This window comes from Mauremys reevesii, linkage group 3 (genome assembly GCF_016161935.1).
Source record: "Mauremys reevesii isolate NIE-2019 linkage group 3, ASM1616193v1, whole genome shotgun sequence".
NCBI classification, from domain to species: Eukaryota; Metazoa; Chordata; order Testudines; family Geoemydidae; genus Mauremys; species Mauremys reevesii.
This window is the reverse complement of record NC_052625.1, coordinates 197,740,222-197,752,945: the sequence shown is the minus strand read 5'-3', so window position 1 is coordinate 197,752,945 and position 12,724 is coordinate 197,740,222. Positions and strand designations below refer to the sequence as shown.

The 12,724-nt window shown below is 43.7% G+C and overlaps 1 long non-coding RNA gene across 1 annotated transcript; it reads right to left on the bottom strand.

Annotated features, from left to right (window-relative positions):
• Window positions 1-1,350: 1,350 nt before the first annotated feature.
• LOC120402304 lies at window positions 1,351-5,733 on the bottom strand. The gene is made up of 4 exons (XR_005597131.1): window positions 5,606-5,733; window positions 4,005-4,092; window positions 2,511-2,637; window positions 1,351-1,556 (listed from the first exon to the last, which is right to left on the bottom strand). It is a non-coding gene; the product is annotated as an uncharacterized LOC120402304 (long non-coding RNA).
• Between the last annotated feature and the right edge of the window lie 6,991 nt (window positions 5,734-12,724).

Below are 12,724 nucleotides of genomic sequence, written 5' to 3'. Positions count from 1 at the left end.
GACACCAAGAAATGGAGAATACCTCATTTCCTTGGTAGTTTGTCCCAGTGGTTAAACACCCTCACTGTAAAAAAAAAATTATGTTATTTCTAACTTGATTTGTCTGGCTTCAGCTTTCAGCCAGTGGTTCTTGTTCTGCCTTCTCTGCTAGATTAAATAGCCCTTGAGAATCTGGTATTTTCTCCCTGAAATATACTTAAACACTTTAATCAAATCACTGAAGATACCCACATTAGATGATGATTCCCCATTGACAAGTATATTGTATTATATTATATTACAATTAATGTGTGCTTTCCTGAGATTATATGGTGCTAGCTTTTTACTCAGAACCTTGTGCAGTGCAAGTCAAGCTTTTTGCAATAATATAATTATGTTACCTCCAGGCAGTTATCTTTATCAACTAACTTTAAAATCATCTAAAAATAAAGTAGGTTTTTTTAGCAAGGCTTAATATTCTAAAAACCCTGTTCACTGGCATTAACTATATTCCTAATCTTTAATTCTTTATTGATTGAGTCATATTTTCTATTGTTTTGCCAGGGATTGATGTCAAACTCACTGGCCTATAGTTTCTTGAGTCATGTTGCCTGTTCTTCGTGTTATATCAGGGTAGAGGTATAGTCATATTGTAACTTCTCCATGGCAATGGAGACTTGTCAATTTCATTTCTCTAACACAGTGTGATCGATAGATAATAGTCACTATTATTATTATTAATTATTATTATTATTATTATTAAGAAGCAGGGGTGGCCAAAATTACTGACCCTGCTCCTGCTGAAGCCCTATGGGGTTGAAGCCCCAAGACTCCCTCTCTCTGCTGAGCAGAAGAAGCCCTTAGCCCCATTACGCCAGCACAGGGCAGAAACCCTGAGCTCTTTCTCCCCTCTCCCAAGTGAGGTATGCAGAGAAGGGTGGGGGTGTGTGGGGCTCCATGAGCTGTATTTGAACTGTAAAAGAGCCATGGTTTGGCCACCCCTGTTATAAAGAGTATAAGGAGGTTTTAGAGCAGAGGGAATGTCTAGAAGCACCGTTTTCATGGTTACGCACTGTACAGTCCAGCTGGGACTGAACTCAGCTCCTCTGACACCACTAACTCATAGGCTATGTAACAACTGTAAGAAATAAAGATCTACTCAAAGAAGCTAATTGAAAAACATACAGAGATGTGCGTACCATGGTCTATAAATACCCTGGTGTGGTGTTAATGTGATAGGGCCTGTTTTCTTTCATTTTATTTTATTTTATTTTTAATTTAAAAAAGATAAATGAGATGGATTTCTAACGCAGAAGAATGATAGAAACAGCCAATACACTCACACACTTCTGCAGGATGATCTGACACCAGCTTGCTTTTATTAAAAAGAGAGTAACAAATCTTATAGGGATGGTACAGGAGCTCCCTTCTGGAATTTCTCCAGCTCACAGGGTTCTTTACAGCCCAAATGAACAGCACTTAGGGTTCCATTGAAGCAGGATCTGATGATTTTAGAAGCAAGTGGCTGTCTGCCAGATTCCCAGAGATCCTGCCTAGGCAATCAGATACACTATCTCCTGTATAAAGAAAAGATAATCAGATTTTTTGATGTTTTTCCGTTGAAAAAGAACGAGAGAAACCGCCCAGACACTGAATGGTGAGTGAAGAGGTTCTTTGTTCAGGAATCCATTATCCCTACCGTAAAATTCAGTTACAGCATTTTAATGGGGATAGTTATATCATATGTTTCTAAACTGCTTAACTGGCTGCCTATAAAAAAATCTTAGACTTTAGAAAAGCACTACTCACATCCATGTATAGTTGTTCTATCAAACTCACCTTGTCTACAGCTGAAGCTAAAATGACAGATAGTTATTTAGTTGTAACTAACTCTTTAAGAATGCAGGAAAACTCTAATTCCACCTCAAGCCTGCCTCTGTTCTGTTGGAAGTCCAATGCTAGCCGCCCTGCCTGAAGAGAACATGGATCTCTGGGCATGCTCAGTGAATTGGCCAGGAGAGCAGCCCAGCAGTCGGTAGCATGGCCACTCCAGCCTAGGTCCCTGGCTTCCATTCTGCAGAAGCAAGTAGCTCCTACATCACATCTCTTACCCCAAGTTTGCCTCTCTGGTGTTTTAGTGGGTGGGGGAAATTCTCACCCTCTCAAATGCTTCTCTGGGTCCTGTTTTTTCTGCTACATTAATGTGACCATATTGGGCTCCATCTACATTTTATGGCACATACAGTCAGAAAGAAGCAGAACAGGAATGGAATGGGCTGCAGGTTTGCAATGTGTCTCAGTTAACTTAATGGAGAAACCTTCTTCCTGCTTAAACCATTAAAATTCATTCTGTACAATGGACACACTGACATTGCTAAGATTTTTATAATTACCTCCCCTGGTTTGCAAAAGAGGAAAAATAAAGGGCGAAGAGTGTAGCTGCTTTAAGTTCATCAGGTCTTAAATGGAAAGAGAGTAATGAACAGTTCTGTTCACACTGCAGGATCTCTCCTGTGTAATGTCGAGTTTACCTTCGGCAGCACCTGCCACCACCAACGCAGTTTCCAATGGTCCTATAACGCATGGGACATATGTCAGGGTAACATTGACCACCTCTGCGTCTACATTCGCTTCGGGACAGCCTAGCGTGGGCAAATCCTGCCAAAGAAATAGAGTCTTCATCATCATTCTGCAGAGTAGGGTAAATAAGGGCTGTGATTCCAGGATGCCAGGCATTTCCCATTCACTGGCACCTGGCCAGATCAGCCCAATTGTCTTCCAGTGTGAACATTTATCACAGCATTAGTGCTGTTTAAATGGTTGTAGCTCTATCCACATTCAGTGGCAGCCTCCTAAGAGAATGGAGTGATTTAATTAAACAGGGGCACTGACTCTCCAGCATCAGATTTTGGAACTGTAGCTCTGAGTACAGGTGTCCTTCACTGTCTCACACAATTGAAGAATGGGAAGCAAATGGCTGCCTGCATTGCTGACTTTCCTTTGTGGCTGGGGTGTGATTTTGATTCCCTCTGGTTCTTACAATGATGTGCCAGCCAGTGTCATCAATACAATTTGGCTAAGCAGGTTTGAACTGGCTCAGTGCTCAGTTGGATAACTACAACGTTTTGAAAGTGAAGGGCTTGAAAAAGTCTCTTCAGGGCCAAGTGCCTGTGTATCTGTGAGACTCTGCTCAGATTTCTTTGCAAGATTCAGTTGAGAATAGTTTCTTCATCACCAGTTGCCAATTTTTGGTTATACCTAAGTGGCCTGTCATTTTGAAAAGGCAGCCCAAATGTGCACAGCCAAATCTTTTAGAGTATTGAATTTAGAACATTTGTTGTGTTTTCACAAAACCATCTACAACCAACAGATAGAAACCAAAACCCTACCTGATTCATTGTCATGGCTGCAAACAATGTCCCACCCCCAGATGACATCATTTCTCAAAACAAAGTGAAGCTCATTGTTGTGGCAGGTTTTGAGACCCAGTGGGGCTAAGACTCTGTGATGAGGGGCTGCCATTTTAGAGATTTCAGTTCTGTACCCAGCTGTGTAACCTCTCAGTGGGGAAGGCTGTCTATTTTATAATGCCAGGTTGTGAAAGGCACAATTATTAAAACTAGTCAGCAGGAGAAGTTATATTTTAAGTCATGATCTCCTGGCTCCTAGCCCTATGCACCATCTCCCAAACCCAAGGATATATTGAAAGGGGTTTGCCAGACTTCATTTGTCAGTATTGCATCCAGATGTTCAGTTCTGTGATTGCCCATTATAAGAAGAGTAGGTGCCAGGATGACAGAACGTGGGGTGGCTTAAGCGGCAAACCTCAGCAAGATCTGAGGAAAGCACTGGGAAGGGGGCATGGATATTTTTTGACTGTTCATAATTCAGTCAAATCTCAATGGCTTTTCTTGGGGGCAGGTGCTAGAGCTCATAAGAAAAAAAATGACTAATGGACAGCATTAGATCACCTCTGTAGAGACTCCCAGATATCCCTTTATTGATTATATTCATTGACATCTTACCTGGTGCATCCATGAGCACCAAGAAGACCACAGCAAAGAGCAGGAAAAGGATCTTCATGGCTGAAGTTTGGCCAGGAACTTAGAGTCACTGGAAAGAAGAAACACCAAGACATAGAGGACACAGAGGACAGTAGGACACTGGGGATTGTGACATGCTGACCTGTAGAAACATTGCTTTAATCCAAATGACATTTTCAATATGTGTTTTACAATCTCTTATGAATATAGCTCCATAAATGTCTGAGGAGGATCTCAGAGAAATACAGGCGGCTCCACAACATTCACTCAAGTTTGATCCAGCCACCCACAGTGCCATTCAAATATGGCCCAGTTGCCCTTCCATCGTGATGGGGAAGGCCAGCAGTGTCAAATTTGAGTGGGTGGCGTTGCGACACTATATAGTGACTGGATTACTAGAAGGTTCAATGCTCCCCCCTTAGAAAGTGTGACAATCTCCTCCCCCAGGCTGAGAACTTCTCACTGAAACTATTCCAGTTTCCCTGGAATTTTACCAGGAACCTTTGGTCTTAGGCCACTTTTACTAAATATTCCAATGGTGAAACAATGTTTTGCTTGCCAGACAATTCAAAGCTTCTTCCTCGTTTTGTCAAAGTGCAGAGTGGAGAATTATTACACATTTATATATTTTATATGCTTTAATGCAGCACTTGAAGTCAGAAATCACAGAAAGAATAACAGTGGTTAGATGATCATTTCAATGATATTTCCTGGCACTGACAGCAGTGGAGGAGGGAGACGGCCCCACCGTTCCTATTTGTACCAGGTCTTGCGGAGCCCAGGGCTGGTAGTGCTTGAAAGCACTCAAGCAGCACCAAGGAGGCTCCAGTCCCATTTGGCAACTCCCCCTCTTCCTGCATCTCTCTGCCTTTCCTTCCCCGTTTCTCTCCTCCACCCTCTTCTCTGCCTCCTTTCCTTCCACTCCCCCCTGCCCAGCTTTTTCTCGGTCTCTCCCCATCCTTTCTCTCCCTGAACACTTCTCCTTTCAGTCCTCACCTTAACCCCTTCATTTGTTTCTTTCTTGCATGTTCTCTCCCTCTCTCTCTCTCTCTCTCCCACCTTTTCTCTCCTGCCCTACCTTGTCCATTGCTCCCCTCCACTCCCTTTCTTGCAGTCATCAGCCCTAAACCCAGAAATCCTCCCAATTCAAAGGTACCACAGCCTTACTCTTAGTTAATCAGTGGGGGATTAATTAACACAGGGTAGCATGGGGGGACACACTGTGCATTTGGATAACTAGGATTTCCGGAGAAAGGGAATTTGGATAACTGGAATTATCCTGTCGATGGTTTTAACTCAGGTAGCTTTAAAATAATCAACTTATCATTGGAATAAACATCACGTGTATAGTTTGCTACTTCTCCATTCAAACTGGCAGGAAGGCACGTTCTCCAGCTCCGCCTCACACAACCCCAAGTGGTTTCTAGAGATACCTAGAAACTTCATTCAGGTAGTTCCTTCACTCAGGGGTCATGACAGCTGTGTTCTTCTCCCCTTTCTGGATCTCACAGCCGTCTCCCTAGACAGGACTTTAAAGGAAGAATTAACAGGGTAATTATCAGAAAAGCGACTATAGTAGTTACCAGACAGGGAGTGCTCTCAGTAGCCAGGTGATGACAGTCCAGTTCACTGTCTCTCTCTTCCAGATATTTTAGCTTCAGGGAGTGATGCTTTGACTAAAACTGCCTCTTTTATACAGTTTCCGAGCGTGTGGTTTCATCTTGGCAAAGCTGCTGTGGGCCAATCAGAAGGTGACCCCTACTTCTGAGGAAGATTTGAAATGCCCAACCACAATTTGGACGTTGGAATTCTTTGCGCAAAACAGCTTGTGCCATCTCAGATTGTGTAAGACATGTTAGGCCACCGTGGTTTGTGCAAAACGTCTTGCGACATATAACGAATACCTACTGGTTTAGCTCTGATCAACAACTTACTACTTCAGGCCACTTCCCAGGGCCTCCATGCTGTGTGATGCTTGGCCAGCTTGACATGACTCCATGTGAAGCAATACTAGTCAACAGTACAGACACAAATTGTTGATGTGCCAAGCCTGGTGAATCCAATGGTGCTTGCTGGTGCTAAACACCTCTCAGAGTTCGTCTCATTCACATGATTCACGTAGGAGAGAAGGAGAAATGATTGGGCTTATATTCTGCCTGGAAAATGTAAGAAAAAGCAAAGGATTCTATGCTGGATGTTAAGATAAGAGCTGCTTGCACCTCTGTCCCCTCGCTGGTCTCTAGTGTTCCTCTTACGCATTAGGACTTGGGCACTGACCTGCCCTGAGTTCAATTTCACAAGTTTCCCACTCTCAGGATATGTCTACACTGGAATCAGAGGTGTGACTGCAGCATATGGACACACACCTTAATTAGCTTTGATCTTGCCAGCTGAGGAACCAATAGCAGCAATGCCACAGAAGCACAGGTGAGAAACTCTAGTACATATCCAGGGTCCCGTGTGGACTTTTACAGCATTTGCTGCTGCCTGAGCTGCCAGGACTTCACTGATATTGTTATTCCAGCTAGCTAAATAAAGCTAGCTCAGGTACCTCTAAACGGGCTGCAGACACACCTCTGACTGCAGTTCTGACATATCCTATGACCGGCTTTGGGTACAGCACCCCGTCTATGTCAACCTCTTATTACCATGCAGGTTGGTCTGGCTTCTGTCTCTTACCTTTGGGAGCTTATGATAACAGCTAGTGACAAACAACCTTCTGAGAACAAGGGGGTAGATCTAGCAAACAGAAGAAAGCATTAGAGAAATTGATTTTGAGAGAACAAAGAGCCGACACACAGGTTCAGACTTATTTAACTTTACACTTCACTGCATGTTACTAGATGGGCTTCTCCGGTGAGTTACAGGAGCAGAACAGGGCTAGCTAGTGGCTTATGTGGGAAATTCTCCTGATATAACTATACCAGTACAATTATAACTCTGTAGTTATGCTGGAGCAACACCTCATCTGGACACTCTTACCCCTTTTCCTGGTTTGATCTTATGTCTCTTTGGTTGGGGTTTAGAGCAGGGGTGATCTGTCCATCTAATCCCCCAACCATTGCATCCTATTGCAGTTGTCTGCTGTGGGTGGAGGGAGGCAGAAGTGGTAATCACCTCTCCTGCCACTTTCTCCACAGAGACAGGATGGGGACACTGGACACTTCCCTGCCAGTGGGAACAAAAGAAACAGACATGTCGGCCTGGCTGGCCAGCTCAGGCCTCTTCTTTCCCCACATGTGCTCATACTCCAGCTGTGTCCCTTCCAGCTGCAGATTGGAAACCAAGCATCTGACCTTAATTGGCATATGGCTGTTGCACTGACGACCACACCTAGGGCGCTCCATTTTGCTTCTGTATAAGGCACCAGTGAACCTGAAAGTTTGTGTTTTTCAAAAAAAAAAAAAAAATTCTGCTTGCTTGTGGTTTACCTTAGAAATATCAGGAAAGTCAAGTCTGGTACCTTTGGTGTCCTAACCTTATCTGTTTTCTTTCTCTGTGCCTGTGTCTATCTATCAGGTCCCACCGCATAAGCCTGGCCATTTGCCTGAGGATAACGGAATGAGCTCTCTCCTATCCTGTACTGATGAGCTGGAGGAACAGACCTTCTGAGCAGACCTTAGACAGGAAATTGCGGTGGCTGCAGTAGACATCTTGTGGGCACACATACATATTTATTTGTTTAACAATACGCACTTAAACATGTGTTTTATCTATGTGTGACGGTGCACCCTATAAGGCTTTAGGGAAATATGCTTCTGAATGTATATATGACGTAACTGGAATATGTTTTATGCTACATATGCCATGTAACATACCTCTGCAAAGGTTATGATCTACTGAATGTATTCATTCTATTTGTATGCATGGATCATTTTTGTATTCGAAGTTATGATTATTGACTGTGTACTGGCTTCATTTTTAAGTAGCCTTAGTAAAGCATTTAGTCAGCTTCTTGAGAAAGGAATGTGCAAATTAAGTGCCCAATGAAGAAACACTTAACAAACAATGGATCTTGGAAGGCTCCAGTCCACATAAGAAGTCTTTCTGGAGACATTCAAGATAGCATGTGGACAATGGCTGCTGCCTGTAAAAACTGAGTCATGCATGGACATGTGACTTGCCCATGTGACTCCAAAACTCCATCTTGGAGCTGGACTTTGCATAGGAGAGATGAGAGAGGAGGGGGTCTCCACCCACAAGAGAAAGTCTGTTTAAGCCCGTGGGAGACCCCACCATTTTGTCTTCAGCTGGTTCAAGAGATAGCCGCACCTCCCCAAGGATACCTGAAAGAAACTGGAACAAAGGACAGTAACTGTGAGGGGTGTGAGTTATTGCTGGACCCAGACTAGAAGGAGACTAGTCTGTAAAAGGAACACCTCTGAGGATGAGGTTTTATCTGTATTCAGTTTTCTTACTGTATTAGGCATAGACTAGCATGTTTTGTTTTATTTTGCTTGGTGATTCACTTTGTTCTGTCTCTTATTACTTGGGACCACTTAAATTCTACATTCTGTATTTAATAAAATCGCTTTTTACTTATTAATTAACCTAGAGTATATATTAATACCCGGGGGAGGGCAAACAGCTGTGCATAGCACTCTATCAGTGTTATAAAGGGCGAACAATTTATGAGTTTACCCTGTTTACCCAAACGGATCTATTTGGAGGTTGGACCCATTGGGAATTGGGATCTGAGTGTTAAAGACTTGGACATTTCTTATGTTGTTTTCAATTAAGCCTACATCTGTAAGGGGACATGGTTCAGACCTGGGTCTGGGTTTGCAGCAGGCTAGCGGGTCTGGCTCAAACCAGGCAGGGCACTGAAGTCCCAAGCTGCCAGGGTAGGAAAGCACGGGCAGAAGTAGTCTTGGCACATCAGTTGGCAGCCCCAAGGGGGTTTCTGTGATCCAACCCGTCACACTATGTTTTCCTCAACAGGAGAATACAAATATATACAGACAGATAGGTTTTAAACTTCATCCATGGCAGCTAACTACTGCTCTATTTATTCACAGAAAATCAGCAGAAAAAAAAACCTTAAGCCAATAATTAATTAAATAAATAATAAACAAACCATTAATACTAATAACATTAACAATAATAACAATAAACAAATGCAAACTTCTGGAAAAAATGACTGGTTAAATAATACTACTAGCTAATCACCTTAAATTGGAGAAAGTAATGTATTATATTTTAAAATTAGCCATGTGCTCACACAAACAAAACAAAACAATCTACATATACTACTATTTAAAGCAAAATAAACAACTGACCATAGCTAAGTACCCTTTCCCCCCCAGCCGATCAAGCCTGGATTTCCATTCTAATCAAATCAAAATCCAATCAAATACATACAACCTGAAAATCCAAAACATGTTTAAAGCTGTTGTGTTTTTTTTCCAGGGGAAGCGGGGAGGTTACTTTTCCTGTGACTGTTGTGCAGCCGCATGAGCCACAGGCTTTGTGAAAGTAACTAAAGCGATTTGGCTCTTAACTAAATAAACTGCCAATTAATACAAAGCCACCAAAAACACACAAATAAAGCCCTGCCAAATAGGGTACCTGAGAGAAACTGGAACAAAGGACAGTAACTGTGAGGGGTGTGAGGGGTGTGAGTAAGTGTGAGTCACAGTGTGTGAGGGACACTGCATGTGTGTGAGAGAGAGTGTGTTGGGGAGATTTTGTGTGTGCCTGAGTAAGTGTGTCTGTGCACACTTTAAGCCCAGCATTCGGGAGCCAAACACTTGTTCAGTGCAGAAGCAGCCGTAGCTCCCACTCCTGAGCCAGAGGTACCAAGGGGGACACACTTCTGTCCCCTCACTCCAGCTCAGCGGAGACCCACTTGGGCATGGGTTTGTTCTTCTCCTGTAACTTAGGAATGAATCCCATATAGCTTAACTAGAAGTGAAGCATAACATTAGAAGACTATAAACATGTGTTGGCTGCAGAGGCGGCTCTAGACCCCAGCGCGCCAAGCAGGCACGTGGGGCAGCCCTTTCCCGGGGGTGCGGCATTTGGCTCCAGTGGACCTGCTGCAGGGCCTGCGGCAGGTCCACCGGAGCCCGGGACGAGCGGCATGATTGCGGCGGGTCCCCTCTTCCCGCGGCTCCGGGAGCTCAACCAGAGCCGCGGGAAAAGGGGACCCGCCGCGGGACCGGGGAAGGGCGGCGCGGCGCAGCGCACCGCGCTGCTTGGGGCAGCCTGATTTCTAGAGCCGCCCCTGGTTGGCTGCTTGGTGTTTTAAAATTATATTCTTTAATGCTTTCTACCATTTGCAAAGTAAACCCAGTTGTTCTCAGAAGGCTGCTTGTCACTGTACCACTCTGGTCTCAGGCTGCCAAAGGGAAGAGGCGCAGGTGCCTAGTCAGAGCTCTATAGCAATAAAGAATTGGCATGGATGAGGTCCTATCCTCATCAAAGAGTGGAATAATTGTGTGACTCCACCCCTGGACAGCTCAGAGCCTGAGGCCTAATGCCTGAGGGGAGTGGGGGGGCAGACTAAAGACCAGTGAGGGGTCACAGAGATGCCAGCAGCCCCATAACTGTGACATCCTTCATAGAACCTTTTCAATATTTCTTACATTTTTCTAGCCATAGTCTGAGCCCTATCACTTCTGGGTCTTTCCTCTCTGAATTGTGGGAACCAAGCAAACCTTGAGAGGTGATTTGCAGCAGCAGCCCGGCTTGCCACATCAACAGGTTGTGTGTTTACTTTTGTCTGTTATAGTGAAGGTGAGGATTTGCCTGGCAAAAAATAACACTGTTCTACAGCCAAAATGCTTCTGAAATAAATGTAGTCAAACTTTACTAATTCTGGATCACTGAGAACGAAAATGATGCTTAAAATTGTTGATTGGCTCTAGTTTTCAAGATATGCTATTGGGTCAGTATATACGACCCTTGACTTGGGAATAGCAGAGGATAAGTGAGTTATAAAGGGAAGGGATCTCAATTTAAACCAGAAATGACTAAAATACATCTTTGACTGGATCTATGAATAAATCTATGACTGGGTTTGGACAGTACTTGCTTTTTAGGCAAAACAATGAATGATGCAATCTGAACTTGGTATTGCGTCATACATGATATGAATTGCATCATGTTATTCCTAGAAGTCATGGATGATGCAATCATAACCAAGCTTACATCACCCTGCTGAACAAATTGCCCTATGTCAGCTCTAGAAATCATACAGTGTCGTGCTCTCTTGTTTGTCAGTGTTTGATTTTGCAAAGGGACACATTTCTGTTTAGCCAAAGTGAGCAGAGATGCCTCGTACTTGTGTGAACAGTGCAGATAACTTCTTCTATGTTTGTGGTGAAGTGACTTTTGCATCACAAAAGCGCAGTATAACCACTATAGTTAAGAAAGCCTATCACCTTTATTTTGGCTGCAAAATTGGAGATCAGCACTAGAGGTGGGCCCCAGACATATGCTGCAACACTTGTGCAACAAAACTTCGCCAGTGGTTGAACAGGAAAAGGAAATCTATGCCTTTTGCAGGGCCAATGATGTGGAGAGAGCCAACAGATCATACCAGCAATTGTTACTTCTGCATGGTGCCTCCAGTTGGGAAAGGTGTGTCAAAGAAGAAAAAGTGGACTGTGCATTAGCCAAACATTCCATCAGCTAGCATCTGGAGCTGTTGGGCTCCAGACTACAGCAGTGGAATCTCCTGGCAGGTGATGTTAGGGTTTCCATTTTCCGTGACCGTCAAAAGGATCTTGTCCCATTCTTCTTCATGGAAGGTGATCTTTCAGCCTGCAACAACATCGATGGTGTGATGGCAGCCCTCAACATCGTTCACTATCCAGATGAGTTCATTGATTCATCGAAGATGAGTCTTAAAGCTGTTTTACTGCATAATGGCAATGTTTTGCCATCAATTCCAGTTGGTCATGCAGTCCATATGAAGGAAACCTATGACAACATGAAACAACTTTTGAGGTGCATAAACTATGACCAACATCAGTGGCAGCTTTGTTGCGATTTGAAGGTTGTTGCTCTCTTGCTTGGTCTGCAGACTGGATACACAAAGTACTGCTGTTTTCTCTGTGAATGGGATAGTCATGCAAGAGATTCTCACTACATCAAGAAAGATTGGTCACTCCGACAGTCATTGGAGCCTGGGAGGAAAAGTGTTCAGCATCCACCACTTGTTGAATCAAGGAAGATTTTGTTACCACCCTTACACATCAAGCTGGGTCTGATGAAGAACTTTGTCAAGGCCATTGACAAAACACAAGCAGCTTTCAAGTACCTCCGTGGAAAATTTCCAAGGTTAAGTGAAGCTAAGATAAAGGAAGGTGCCTTTGTTGGTCCTCAGATTCGTGAACTTCTTCGAGATGATGCATTTGACCATGCACTGCATGGCAAGGAAAAGACGGCATGGAAAGCCTTCCAGTTAGTGGCAATAAATTTTCTTGGAAACAACAAGGCAGACAACTACAGGTGGTTGGTGGAAAACCTTCTCAAGGCATACAAAAGCCTTGGTTGCAACATGTCACTAAAGATACATTTTTTACACTCTCATCTAGATTTTTTTCCCCCGAACTGCAGAGCAGTGAGTGACGAGCACGGCGAGCGATTTCACCAGGACATTGCAACAATGGAGAAACGCTATCAGGGCAAATGGAACCCATCAATGCTTGCAGACTATTGCTGGACAGTGACAAGAGATGCTCCATTTAATGAAT